Source organism: Zalophus californianus, chromosome 5, assembly GCF_009762305.2.
Source record: "Zalophus californianus isolate mZalCal1 chromosome 5, mZalCal1.pri.v2, whole genome shotgun sequence".
Classification (NCBI taxonomy): Eukaryota; Metazoa; Chordata; class Mammalia; order Carnivora; family Otariidae; genus Zalophus; species Zalophus californianus.
Window position 1 is genome coordinate 62,050,274 of NC_045599.1, and position 13,997 is coordinate 62,064,270.

The 13,997-nt window shown below is 37.6% G+C and overlaps 1 protein-coding gene and 1 pseudogene across 6 annotated transcripts in view; one reads left to right on the plus strand and one right to left on the minus strand.

The window, feature by feature from the left end:
- The window catches only part of ATP6AP1L (ATPase H+ transporting accessory protein 1 like), a 286,142-nt gene that overhangs the window by 13,301 nt on the left and 258,844 nt on the right, over positions 1-13,997 (plus strand). The gene's annotated exons all lie outside the window — the stretch shown is intronic.
- On the minus strand, positions 12,213-13,099 carry LOC113928903 (annotated as a pseudogene).

Sequence of the window (13,997 nt, forward strand, 5' to 3'; positions counted from 1 at the left end):
ATAAATTTTCTCTACTTGATATCTTAATCTGATGCCTAAAAAAAATGGTGATTCCCTATTTTCTGCTTATTGGCTCTATTTGCTATATGAACTCTGAGAAATGTGAATACTTTTGAGCTGATTCCTATGATTCAGAAGTAGGGCAGGGAAATGCGGGTTTTGATCTGATCCATGATGTCACCGGAGAGAGAAGCCATGATTTCGCTTTGGGTCATGTGCCAGCTAAGCTTTCATGGGGCGGGAGTGGGGAGGTATCATGGGAGCCTCCAGCCCCACTCTTTAAGTTAGTGATTGGACGGTTCATAAGCTCCTAAGGCATCTCCTGCTCCAGGATAACATGACTTTATTATTAGTACCTTTTATTAATGTTTTTCCTGAGTATTTTATAATTTTGTTTGCTATTGTGTTTAAGTTTTTATTCCTCTTTATTCATCTTTTATTGCCTTCATCCCGACTTTATTTATTTATTTATTTATTTATAATCAGAGAGAGAGAGAGAGTGAGAGAGAGCACAAGCAGGGGGAGCAGCAGGCAGAGGGAGAAGCAGGCTCCCTGCTGAGCAAGGAGTCCTGTGTGGGACTTGATCCCAGGACCTTAGGATCATGACCTGAGCTGAAGGCAGCTGCTTAACTGGCTGAGCTACCCAGGCGTCCCCATCCCGACTTTAATATCAATGTTTCTGATATATAATGATTTTTTTAAAATGTTGGCTGTTTATTCGTTGAATGAATGGAGGTTTCTGATCCCTTTGACCTGTAATAATTTGTATGGTTATTCCTGAGAACCTTTTCCTTTCCTTTCCACAAATTTTTTTTTAAAAAGAAATTTTCTTTTGTTTTAAGCTGGAAGTAGAATAATAGATACTCTAGTTACTGTTTCAGTGACCTAGTAGAATGGGGGAGGAAAAGGTTAGGGAGGGAGATGGGACTGTGTGTGTGTGTGTGTGTATGTGTGTGCATGCATATGCATGCATGTTGGGGGTTGCTGGGGAAGGTCTCCAGGAGGGAGATTCATAATAATAGAAATATCTGTTAGAAATTTCTTCACTGAATTTGTTGAAGCTAGTGTGCCAAGAACTAGTTTCCAGGATTTGTTTTTATTCTTGTCTGGCCTCTGCTTCAGGGATGGGTATGGCTATGTTTGGCTTCTTGTTTGTTGCTACTGCGTGCTCAGTTAGGAAAGTTACCTACCCTTTGGACTTGGAATTGCACCTCTAATTAAGGGCAGGTTTTTTTGTTTTTGTTTTTTGTTTTTTTTTTAATGTGGAGGTGAGTCCATAGATAGTACCAAAACAAACAAAACGCTGTTTAGAGAAAATCTTTGTAACCTTAGGGCAAGGACTACAAACTCAAAAGCCTTGGAGTCCAGGCATGGTAACATAAATGGATCAAGCTGCCAGGTACAAGACAATATGGACACTGAGTCCTAAGGCCTGTGCTGAGCAGACTGCTTGTCCTCTTGCCTGGTTGGGAATGTGGACCCAAGAGTTACCAGACCTTTCAAGAAAAGTAAAGATATTTCCCCCCAGAAGATTGGGGGGGGGGAGAAATCTCTAAATTTTCAAATATTGGCAACTACTTAAAAAACATTTTTCAGAAATAGGACCAAACCCAACATGCTAGTGATGAATAAAATGTGGGATATGAGTGGCCAGTTGATGATTTCTGGGATTGGGTATGTGTGTGGTATAACTGGTTTCTTACCCAGCCCTGCTTCAGTGCATGCTGTTGATCTGAGTTAGTAAAGGGGGCTCTTGGCAAAGCAGATACCTCTCTTGTGAATTTTGGTAGGTTTGTATTTTTGCCACTTAATTTCTGCAGTGCTGGACCACTTTTATGAAGGAAATTACGAATCAGTCACTTGGTTATTTCCTTCAAACCTTCAGTCTTTATCTCAGTCTTTTTGTTGGACTGTTTGGAGAGAATACTTATACTGTTGTTTTACTTTATAGGCTCCAGAAATTTATTTTTATTTTATTAAAAATAGTTGTCTTGAGGTGTTATTGGGAAACATAAAGCTGTGCGTAGGTGAGACCCATGAACCCTCACTATAGTCAAAGAGGGTGATCATATCCATTACCCCCAAAGGTTGCTTTTATACCTTTGTAATGCCTCCCTCTGCCCTTGAAAGTTATTTATTGTATTTTTTTCCTGGAAGCTATTTTTAAAAAGAATCTTGTTTATCCCTATATATAGAGCCTCCTTTAAAGAGTACACATTTGTCACTCATACCTTCAGGTTTGTTTATAAATACCCCTCAAGAAGGTGGTATACTCTTGTTGAGAGCCATTGTTTAACATAATGGTCTGTTAGATATTAAAGATATTCGTTAAGAGCATGGACTTCAGAGTTAGACATGGCTATAAATCCTTACTCTACCATTTACAAGCTGGATTTTGGACAAGTAACTTAAGGTCTCTAAACTTCATTTTTTTTTTTTACTTATAAAATAGGAATAAAAATAATACCCACCATACATCATGGTAGTTGTGTAGATTAAATAGGATTTACATTCAAAGAGTTTAGCACAATTTCTGGCACATGGAAAGCCATATTATGGTTATGACTTTTAGCTGGTTGTTTGAAATTTTCAGATCTTTTATTTTAGAAATAATGCTATAAATGAAATTGTAGTTAAGTTTTCAGAAAACTCTGTGAAAATCGATTTACCACCAAATATACTGTGCTGGTCTTTAGTGTATTATACTGAGTCCTCCAGGATAAGACGAAGAGCAAAAGATGGCAAACAACAATGAATGCATGCAATGAAAACTTTTTTTTTTAGATTTTAATTACTTACTTGAGAGAAAGCAAGTGAGAGTGCCTGTGCACATGAGGGGGGAGTGGCAGGGAGGGGCAGAGGGAGAGGGAGAAGCAGACTTTCTGCTGAGCAGGGCACCTGACATGGGGCTTGATCTCAGGACGCTGAGATCAGGACCCGAGCTGAAGGCAGCCGCTTAACTGACTGAGCCATCCATTTCAGCCACCTCTGGAATACAAGTATCTTAAAAACCCATCAGTTCATAATGTTAGAAAGAGAGAGAGAGAGAGAATGAACAAACAGGAGAGAGTGGAATAGAAGAGTCTCCAAACCTAACTCACTGAATATTTTTGGTTTGAAAATTGTTAATCAAAAGGAAAGAAATAAGCATTTATCTTACCTTTCCTGTATTATCTGTATTTCATGGTAGCTAAATAGGCTAATTTGATAAGGGAACTGTTTTCCCCCAGAATTCCATCTGATAAATGTAGAAAGGATGGTAGAATTAGAAAATCATTACTTTTCAATCCCTAATGAAATGAATTAGGTGACAGTAATCAGTGGATGAAATTATTAGGTGAAAGGTTGATGGGGAATTTACAAAGGAGGGATTGAACTATCATCACCTGAACCCTAGTGATTAATCATGGCATTACTAAAAATAGTACATTCAGGTACTATATACTTGAAGTTTTATAATATGAATCGCAGAGTACAATCCATGAAATATTCTTGCCCAAAATGTTGAGCTTGAATAGAATCAATTAAGGAAGTCAAGTGATAGAGAACCAAGTTAATTGACACCACAGGAAACAAATAGAGAAATCCAGAAATCTAAAGGACAACTGACCCAATTTCCTTAAAAAGTTAATGGTTGGGTAAAGAAGTGAGGAGAGGATTGCTTCTCTAACTATCTGGTATTGAAGACCAAGCTTGTTTTGTTTTTAAAGTATCCTCTGAGAGCGCTTGGGTGGCTCAGTCAGTTAAGCGTATGACTCTTGATTTCAGCTCAGGTCATGATCTCAGGGTCGTGAGATCAAACCCCATGTCATGCTCCGTGCTGGGCATGGAGCCTGCTTTACATTCTCTTTCCCTCTCCCTCTGCTCCTGCCCCCCACACCACTCTCTTAAAAAAAAAATCCTTCCTGGGCAGCGACTGGTAGGTGGTCCTAGTGTGCAGCTCATGAGTCACCATGGGAGGGTTAGGACCACTGGCCTGGTTCAGGGTCATAGGTCCACTGACCATGCACTGGGATGTTTTGAGTGTCAACTTGCTGTGAAAGTTTCTAAGTCCTCACTTTTCTTTTCTGAATTTATCTCATTAACCCATAACAAAGAATTTGAGGACCGGTAACAGTTTTTGGACTGACAACAATTAGTTCTTGAACTGGCAACAGTTCAGACCATACTCTAGATTAAAAGAAATTAAGAGATATAACCTAATATAATTTGTGACCCTTATTTGGATCCTAACTCAAACAAATCAACTGTAAAAGGACCTTTTTAAAGACAATTACGGATATTTGATTATGGAGTAAAGTATAAGATGACACCAGTTTAGCTTAACAAAATAAAAATTCACGGATAGAAGAAGCAAATGTGGCAAAATATTGTTATGTATTGAATATGGGTAATGTGGATATAGGTTTGAATTTGGTACTTTTCTCTTTACTTTTATAGATGTTACATATATGCTTCCTTTTCTTCTATCTTATCATAATTTACGCTTTACCGTAAACTTTATTAATAATTACAAATGTTCTTAGCCTTATTTTAGATTTAGATCCCCGTTGGCGATATGTGCAGAGTTTAAAACTTCAAAGCAACTTGCCTTCTAAATTTTTTGTTTTTACCTACTAGATATGAATACATTAGTTTAGGACCTCAGTTCTGTGATTTGACCTTTCATAGGTTATTGATAAAATAATATCCCGTGGGTTTTCAACTTTCTTCTCTCACTTTTGTATAGCAAAAATGGGAAGAGAGATACTCAGATACTGTAAACAAAATAGTCTACAAATATTGATATTGGATTTTATACAGTTAATACTAGATTATTTTGTATGTTATTGTTAAAGAAGAACTAAAGGCCCCCCAATTAATTCCATCTTTAGTTAAACCTACTTGATTATATTTTGAAATTTACATAGCAAAACACCAGAAATATTTTGATTACTTTCTTTACAGCTTAGGAACAGGTGACTGAAAGGGCTTTTATTTCCTAATTTAGATAGAGTAAAATTTTACACTTTCATTTTATTCTTAGAGATTTAAGTTGATTTTTTAATTCTTTCCTTTCAGTAGTCTTTCTGGTTAAGTTCACATTGTTCTCCCTAAAAACCCTTTACCATTATTCTAATTACATCAACTTCATATTTTTAAAAAATAGATTGTAAAATATTTCAATATTTTACTTTATATTCCATCTCTTAACACTATCTTGGTAGAAAACGTACCTTGCCATTCCCATCAATACTTCTGCCCTCCTGAATTTCACACTTTGCTTACAGCTGTTTTTATTTTAAATGTCTTATAAAAAAATTTCAAATGTACAAAAATAAAGAGAATAGTGTAATGAATTCACATGTGCCTGTCATCTAGCTCCCACAATTATCAACTCACAGCCAGGTACATACTGTTTTAAAGCATGTCTAGCATATATAAAGTGATATAACATATCTCAATATAATTAACTTGGCTTTCTTTTTTCCCTGTCTTAAAATTATTGGTACTTCAAGTGCACTCTATTTCTCATTATATATTAAAATTAATGAATGAACTCAGGAAAAGACTCAAAGACATATTATTTCTATGATTTTTTTTATTTCTATAATTTTTAAATTTATTTTTAAAATTATGGCTGGGTGCCTGGGTGGCTCAGTTGGTTAAGTGTCTTACTTTGGCTCAGGTCATGATCTCAGGGGTCCTGGGATCGAGCCCCGCATGCTGCTTCTCCCTCTGCCCCTTCCCCGACTCGTGCACTCACTCTCTCTCTCTCTCAAATAAATAAGTATATAAAATCTTTAAAACTATGGTAAAATACACATAATATATAATTTACCATCTTAACCATTTTTATGTATGCAGTTCAATAGACTTAAGTACATTCATATTGTTAATGCAACCAAGTTCCAGAACTCTTTTCATATTGCAAAGCTGAAACTTTGTACCCATTAAATACTAATGGGTATTTCCATTGCCCCCTCCTCTCAGCCTCTGGTAATCACCATTCTACTTACTGTCTCTCTGAATTTGATTATTCTAGGTATCTCATATAAGTGGAATCATACAGCATTTATCTTTTAGTGACTGGCTTCTTTCACTTAGCATAATGTCTTCCAAGTTTATCTATTATTTCTACAAATTTTGATTTAGGTTTTATGAAGTAGAGAGCTAAACAGAGAATTGGGATTGAATTTCTGTTAGATGATGACATTTTGTATTGCATAGCCTCATTCTGTTAAGAGATTTCACTTCTTTTATTTCTATTATTAAAGAGGATTAAAAATGCTTTCCATGTATATCTGAGAAGACTAGTTCTTTACCATGTCTCAAATTTGCTGATAATAAATAATCCCAGCTAGATATTTCTTATCAGAAACATAATCAAATTAGAGAGTAAATAATGGAATTAGTATTTTAAATACAGTTACTTTGCTTACCCATTCACCTTTGTGATATTTATACATTGAATTGTTGGAATTAGTGATTTTTATTTCAAGAGTGAAATGTTAAACACCCATTTTTTTGATCTCTGTGTATATAATATGCTTAGATTCTTTGCTGAAGTTAAATGACAATTTTAAGGTTTACTGAAAGAAATAGACATTTTTCACAGGTTTCTTTTTTTTTTTTTAAGATTTTATTTATTTATTTGAGAGAGAGAGCACATGAGAGGGGGGAGGGTCAGAGGGAGAAGCAGACTCCCTGCAGAGCAGGGAGCCTGATGTGGGACTCGATCCCGGGACTCCAGGATCATGACCTGAGCTGAAGGCAGTTGCTTAACCAACTGAGCCACCCAGGCACCCTTTTCACAGGTTTCTTAGAGATCATGTTTCTTTGAGTAACAAATACATTTGTTGGTTTGAAATACTTAATTTTTGGTTAACTTTTCTTCTTTTTCCTCTAGCTTATTTAAAAAAAATTACATGTCACTGTATTAACAGTCGCTTTTAGGGAAGTTGTGAGCATGTTACTTCTATTAAATTTTGGTGTAATGCTGTATTTGTTTAAGCCATCCACTGTGAGTTAATGAAATTTTATTTCTGGGCCCAAATGTCACTAGATAAAGATTAAGTATATTGTATTGAAATAGTAGCTTGATTAGACTAAAGTAGATTTTTTTTAGTTTATCTTTGGAGATTAGGAGAAAAATGCACTTGGAGCAACATTCTGTGTTTTTATAATAAACATTGAATCATAGTCAGTTACACTAGATTTTTTAATTCATAATTTATTGTGTGTTATGATTTGTCACTTAAGCATATACAAATCTTAAGCAATCATTTCAAGAAGAACAGGTTCAAGTGTATCACTTGTGAATTAAATATTTTTGAACATCACTTTTAAAGATTATCAAGAGTATCAGAGAAAGAAAAGCTATACTACTTCACAAATTTATAAATAAAATGTAAATAGTGATAGTAATTTTGCATGCTTAACAATTAAAAGCATATTCTTGGCTAACAGTGATGTTTGAGTTTACTGGGCAGGATGGCAGGCTGTATTTCAAAAAGCCTTGTGGATCTCCCGCTGACCCTCCCCCTCTCGTGCTCTCTCTCATATGAATAAATAAAATCTTAAAAAAAAAAAAGGCGCCTGGGTGACTCAGTTGGTTAAGCAACTGCCTTTGGCTCAGGTCATGATCCTGGAGTCCCACTTTGGGCTTCCTGCTCAGCAGGGAGTCTGCTTCTCCCTCTGACCCTCCCCCTCTTGTGCTGTCTCTCTCATTCTCTCTCAAATGAATAAATAAAATCTTTAAAAACAAACAAACAAAAAGCCTTGTGGAGAGTTATCTTTACATTCTTGAGTTTATGAAGCCCAAGATCATCTTACCCTTAGGTTCTAAAGCTTATATATATATATAGAGAGAGAGAGAGAGAGAGAGGAAGAGAGAGGGGGACAGAGGGAGCCAGAGAGAGAGAGACAGAGAGTATATAGAGTCTAATTTATTAATTCATAATAAATAAAATTGTCAAGTGAACTAGAATCCTGTCATGATGATTCATTTTTGCTTTGTAGATGGGCTAATCACAAGTGTATGAGCACAGAATAAGTACAAATTCTCATGTGTAGTTGTAAAACTGAGATATTTAATGGCATAATCTGAGAGTGGCATACATCTTGCTCTGCAATAGGGGTAGTCTTACCATTGAGGAGAAGTTGCAATTTTAGGTTTGTAAGGTAAGAATCTCTCGCTTGAACTGTGCAGTGGACACTGCCAATGTTTCCTTCACTGATCTCTCTCTCTCTCTCTTTTTTTTTTTTTTTCAAGTTTTAATGACTGGCCAGTCTCTCTTTTGGTTGCTGTCAGGTTACAGTCAAATCTTGCTGGCTGGGGAGCCATTCTCTCTCATTAAGTAATTCATCTATGGGGCACCTGGGTGGCTCAGTTGTTAAGCATCTGCCTTCGGCTCAGGTCATGATCCCAGGGTTCTGGGATCGAGCCCTGCATCAGGCTCCCTGCTCCGTGGGAAGCCTGCTTCTCCCTCTCCCCCTGCCCCTGCTTGTGTTCCCTCTCTTGCTGTCTCTCTCTCTGTCAAATAAATAAAATCTTAAAAAAAAAAAAATTAAAAAAATAAATAATTCACCTATGTGTTCTGACCTATTATGGGTTATTTTTAACTTGAAACTTGAACTTGAAAAATGCTTATTTCTAAAGCCTTGGAAAAGGCCTTCAACTACAGACAATATTATTATCATGGATATTTGTAAAAATATAGGGGAAAAAATAATAAAAAATCATACTACCCTAGTACAGTTGTGGTTGTTTTGGTGAATTTCCTCATATGTCTATTTACCTATTGGGATTTTAATGAGTATTCTTTTAAATTATAAATTTGGAGTGAAATTACATATCTATAACATTGTCTTACTTTTTAGGAAAACAAGTTTTCACTTTATTTTTTTTAATTAATTTTTTTTTAAGAGAGGGGGAGACGTGAGGTGGGATGGAGGGAGAGGGAGAGAGAGAATCTCAAGCAGGTTCCATGCCCAGCACGGATCCTGAAGCAGGGCTCAATCTCACAACCCTAAGATCATGACTTGAGACGAAATCAGGAGTTGGTCACTTAACCGACTGAGCCACCTAGGCACCCCAATAAGTTTTCACGTTATTAGATTTTATTTATTTGTCAGAGAGAGAAAGAGAGAGCACAAGCAGGGGAGTGGCAGGCAGAGGGAGAAGCAGACTCCCCTCTGAGCAGGGAGCCCCATGTGGGACTTGATCCCAGGACCCTGGGATCTTGAGCTGAGCCAAAGGCAGATGCTTTACTGACAGAGCCACCCAGGTGTCCCAAGTTTTCACTTTAAAGATTGATTTTGCTAGGTATCTTTTGGAACTGGTTATCTAAATGAGCTGTTTTCTACTTCTAGTACTTTTAAAAATAATTATTTGGTGCTTTCCATGTCATCTGATATAGTGAAAATATGTTTTTTTCCCCAATATTTATGGCTTCATTTTGGTCATATTATTAGTTACAATTTCTAGGATAAATTGTGTGCTATAGCAGCAATCAAATGTATTCTTATTTTACAGCATTCTTTTTATGTTCGTGACACTCCTGTAAGTATATAGGGCAGTATTATTTTCTTCATTTTGTATGAAGATAACTTGAATCAACGATAGACTTTGGCACCAAAATAATAACTGACCTGCCCAAGTTTGAGCTAGAACTGGAGTGAGAACTCAGGTTTTTGGACCACTACGGTCCCATATTTAATGATATTAGCAGTCTCACAGATTAGAGTTCTGTGAACCTTGAGCTCAGTGTAATCAAACCCTGAGCTCATCATCTTTCAACCTCCTCATTTGAACTCTTTGTTTTAGTAGGTGGTTCCACCATCCTTCTGGTTCAGACCATGAAGCTGAAGGCTTTCACATTCCTCCATCTCAATACCTAAACCTAATGGATCATTCCATCAGTTTATTCCCCCTTTAAACATCTTTCATACTGACTCACCTCTGCATTCTCTGCTTTCCTTTCCATTGCCACAGTGTTGGTTCAGGTTGTTATTTTTGCTCTCTGTGTCTTATCTTGCCCTCTGCCATCCTGCCTTCTATCCTACCAAAGTGATCTTATAAAATGCAATTCTAGGGCGCCTGGGTGGCTCAGTTGGTTAAGCGACTGCCTTCGGCTCGGGTCATGATCCCGGAGTCCTGGGATCGAGTCCCGCATCGGGCTCCCGGCTCGGCGGGGAGCCTGCTTCTCCCTCTGACCCTTTCCTCTCTCATGCTGTTTCTCTCTCTCTCTCTCTCTCTCAAATAAATAAATAAAATCTTTAAAAAAAAATGCAATTCTAGTCCATTACTCCCTGGTTAAATCCTTCAGTGATTCTTCATTACTTCAGGATATAGTTCCAGCTCCTTAGCTAAGCATACACAGCTCATTCCTAAAAAAGATGTACTCTTTTGAGTCTTGCTTCTTTCTCTCAACATTACATTTATGTATAGCTTCATGGGCTATGACTGGTCAGAGTTATGCTCCAACACCCAGAGCATGAAGGGTGGAGTAAGATTTCCACTGACCTGAAGGATCTGTATGTGGGCTGGGGAGCACATTCAGAGTTCAGGCAGGCTTCTAGTCTGCCTTGGCTTCTACTTTCTTCCGTGTCCTCTGTGCATATGTGCAGCCCCACCATCAGAACAGGACATGAAGATAGCCTGGTTTCCTTAAGACATGCAGGTGGAAGGCAGCCAGCGTCTCTCATTACTAGAATCTTCCTGTTACCTTTCTGCTTATGTTGCTGGTTGGTTGGTGTCCTAACTGTGATGGCTACCTCAGACTTGCTAGTGAGATTGCTACTTTTACTGGAGACATTGCTGAATGGAGTATTTTCTTTCATCTTCAGCTCCGGATCACTTGAGCCTCTCTGGCCTTAAAGCTGTCCTAGCTGTGGTCCAGGGAGAACACTCACCCAGACCACTAGGAAGGATGGCAGTCACCACAAGCAGGAGTGCCACAGATTCCTCCTGTTTATGTGCAAATCACAAAGGGGTTTCATGAACAAGTGCTTCTTAATCTTTTATTTGACTTCGGTTGATTGCCAGATTCCTGAAATGGTTGTTTTTTTTAGCAATTTTGAATAGTTTCAAAGTTGTTTTTTTGGAGAAGATTTGAAGTCCTGCCTTCTGAGGCCACGTGGTGACTTTAATTTGCATTTTCCTAAAAATTAGTTCATTTGAATGTATTTTCATATGTTTATTAGTTATTTGGTACCTTTTTTGTGACTTGTATGGTTAAGTCCTTTGCACATAGTCACTGCATATTTTTTCAAGATTAAATTTAAACATCACTTCCTGTAGGTAGGCAACCCTGACCCCCATGTTTAGCTTAGATGCCCCCTTCTTTCTATTTCCATAAAATTGATGCATAATTCTACATGGTGATTATCTGTATACTTGCCTGATTCCCCATAGTAGTCTGAAAGCTTGACTGTCAGGAGTTTGTTTCTGTATCCTCACTTCTATATCCTTGGTGCTTAGCATGATAAGCACTCTATATGCACTTGTTTAATTGAGCTAAAATCATATAAGTTGCAAGGAGTTCTGCCAGGTTTGTTATTTGTATAAATACATGTCATTGTATTTCATTTCATTTCATTGTATAATGTATTGTTTGAAATAAGTGGGTCATTGAGCAGTGTTTAAAAACCTATTTGTTTTAGAAGAATTTTTATTAAATAGCAAAATTCCTTTTTAGTGGAATGAACCATTGGATATGATATTATATAATGTCATCAGTGAACTCTAAGTTCATTACTGCTAAGCTCATTAGTAAATTATTTGATCTTTTAATAGTTTTTGACAGGATTTATCATTCTGTTCTTGTTATACTTTCTTCATTTGGTGTTTTCACTCTCTTGGTTTACCTCCTATATTACTCTTCACTCCTTTTCAGTCTCCTTTGTTGTTGTTTTTCCTTTCTCTACAACCTCATAATATTAGTGACCATGCTGTCTATGTCTTATTCTCTTCTTTTTTCACCTTATTAAAATACTGAGTTTATTTCACATGTATAGTTTTGTCTCGTCACCATTCCATTTGACCACCACAACTACTATGTCTTATTATAACATTCCATACATACTTAAAACCAAGCAAAGGGTGGAGTTCCATCTTTAAAAACTAAACAGGCATTTTAGACAACACATTCTTGGCAATGAAACCTGGACATTTATCAGACACAGTAGAGGAAGTTCTCACTCTGCATTATAAAAGGGACAGCCAGATATCAACTGTTACAGAAATGAAATAAGATGGAAAATTTTAACAAACTGTTTAAACTGCTTTCTAGAAGAGACTTCCTCCTCTGCCAGAGGCCTCTTGGTCAGTCATCCAGAAGCAATTCTTCATGGCTTCCACTTTGGGAAGAGAACCACCTTTTTCTATACTTGCTTGCATGTTTGCTTTAATTTCTTCTACAGAACTAAGTCCTTTGGGTGTTTTGGGAGTCTTTTCCTATTTTTTGAAAGATTCTTTGATCTTGATGTTGATGGGTTTTGACTTTTTTCCATTCTGGTTTGATTTTTGTACATTTTTGGCTGGAGTATCTCGCATAGATTTCTTTACTGGAACCTTTTCTTCAGCTTCCTCATCATCAAAATCATCATCATTATCATCATCTTCATCATTGTCTTCATTGGCAACAAGTTTTACTTTTTTCTGTGGAACCTTGCTACCCCTACCAGGGGCAGAATGCTTTGCAGATACACTAAGGAGTTTCTTCCTCTTCCTCTTCTGACTCTGCATCTTCCTCCACAGCTTCCAAGTGCTGTCCACTAATATGCACAGGCCCTGAACCACATTTCAACTGTAAGACCATAGGTGGTGTTATTGCAAAGCCCCCAAGGGAAACCGTTGGCTGTACAGACATTTTCAAAGTTGCCAGTGTGACTTTAGTTGGACTGCTTTCATAACGCATTGTGTCTGCTTCAACAGTGTGCAATTCATCCTTTGCACCAGCCCCTACATTGACCCTTCTTAAAGATAACTGGTGCTCATTTTCATCATTATCCACCTTAAAGTGATAATCTTTGTCAGCCTTTAGTTCACAACCAAGAAGATAGTTCTGTTCTGGGGCTTCAGGGGGCTCATGTCCACATCCATCAAATCTTCCATGGCGTGGTCGCCTGCACTTAGGTGGGAGAGAAGGCAGATGGAGATCAATGACTACTGTTCCATAGAACAGCTATGCAGGAGGAAATCACACCAGGGACTGTCTTATTCTTTTAGCTATTCTCATGAACCTGGAGGTCATCATTAAATTGCATCAAATGCTAATTACTCCCACATGTATATTCCCTGTCCAGACTTCTGTCTTGAATTCTAGATTCATCAGTCCAACTTCTTATTTCACATTTCTACTTTAATGTCTCCTCTTAGATCCTGAAGTCAACATGTCCAAAATTAAACTCTGAATCTTCCCCCTCCCAAACTTACTCACCCACTACTACCCAAACTAATCTTCTCTCAATTGATAACTGCTACATCTTTCCAATTATTCAACCTACTGGAGTTATCCTTACCTTCTCTATTCCTCTCAGACCCCATTTTCAGTCCATTAGGTCATCCTGTTGCCTCCACCTTTATAATATCTAGGATTAGACCATTTCTTATCATCTCCTCTTGCTCCCACCCTGGTGTAAACAACCATCAACTTTCACTAGGATTACCTTCCTATCTGCCTGCTTCCACCCTTGCCTTCTGATGTTATAACCCTTTTAAAATGTGAGTCATAGCACATCACTTCTCAACTCTACGTAAAAGCCAGAACATTTATTTATTATTTTTTAAAGATGTATTTATTTATTTTAGAGAGAGAGAGAGAGTGCATGCAAGCATGAGCAGGGGGAAGGGCAGTGGGAGAGGGAAGAGAGAATCCTCTAGCAGACTCCCTGCTAAGTGCAGAGCCCCAGTGCGGGGTTTGATCCCAGGACCCTGAGATCATGACCTGAGCAGAAATCAAGAATCAAACGTTCAACTGACTGAGCCACCCAGGCGCCCCAAGCCAAAACAT